Raw genomic sequence first — 1,362 nt, 5'->3', positions numbered from 1 at the left:
ATTCAAAAAAGTATACCTGTCTCGAACAGCTTTGTTAGCAACAGTTTTGATCTTGTTAAAAAATTAAGGGGTCTTACACTGCAGCACGTTCATTTGCTTGTATCATTAGATGTTATTTCGTTGTTTACAAACGTACCTATCGATCTGGCTATTAAAGCGATCAAAGTCAGATGGAAATATATTAGGAATAACACTAAAGTTCCGTTGAAAGAATTTTTAGAAGCAATTAATTTTGTTCTGACATCAACGTTTTTCTCTTTTAATAATAAAATATATAAACAAACTTTCGGAATGCCTATGGGGTCCCCTCTTTCTCCAATTATTGCCGATATTGTGTTGCAAGATTTGGAGAAATTTATATTAAAAAAATTAGATTTTAAGCCTTCTTTTTACTTTAGATATATGGATGATATTATCGTAACAGCGCCTCCTGATTGTTTAACTTCACTCTTAGACATGTTTAATAGTTACAATAATAGATTACAGTTCACAATAGAAGTTCAAAATAATAATTGTTTAAGTTTTTTGGAAGTTAAGATTTTAAATTTTAATGGAAAAGTAATGTTTGATTGGTTCCATAAACTTACATTTTCTGGCAGATATTTGAATTTTTACTCTGCCCATCCGCAATCTCAAACAATTGGCACGGTTTTAAATATGGTTGATAGAATTATGCTATTATCTGACCCTTGTTTTCAACAAAAAAATTTTAAATTTATGATTTTTACCAAATAAGAAGGCCGATCAACAGCAACAGTCACATTGCCTTTATCCGCGCGTGTAAACATAATATCAGGATGATTCCTTATGAAAATAGAAACCTGTTTGTGTCGAAATATTAATTCTCTATTGAAATCAGAAAATCTCTGTGATGTACATAAAAAATTAGTAAAAATTGGGATGACATGCGATCTCAACTTGTTTTCAACAAAAAAATTTTAAATTTATGATTGAGGTGCTTCTTATGAATAACTATCCTCTACAATTTATTTTTAAAACTATCAAGAATAGAATTTAGTTTTTAATTAATAATAGAGTAAATTCAAACAATGACAATAAATTTGTTTTAATTGATCTTGAGGTTGTTAGAAAATATTTTGTTGTCCCCTATATTCCAGAACTATCTTGTTCTATTTCAAGATTTAAAAAAAAAATGAAGGAGATCTCTTTGGCTTTTCGTAGTTTGAATAAATTGAGTAAATTTATTAAAGTCAAAAAGGACAAGTTACCTTATGATCAAAATAAAGATGTTGTCTATCAAATTAATTGCAATAATTGTAATGTATCATATGTTGGACAAACGAAGCGCAAGTTAAAAACAAGAATTAGTGAACATAGAAATCAGATTAATAGAAATTCAGC

This window comes from Pseudomyrmex gracilis, unplaced genomic scaffold, assembly GCF_002006095.1.
Source record: "Pseudomyrmex gracilis isolate BER0280 unplaced genomic scaffold, ASM200609v1 scaffold_784, whole genome shotgun sequence".
Classification (NCBI taxonomy): Eukaryota; Metazoa; Arthropoda; class Insecta; order Hymenoptera; family Formicidae; genus Pseudomyrmex; species Pseudomyrmex gracilis.
This window is presented reverse-complemented; position numbering follows the sequence as displayed.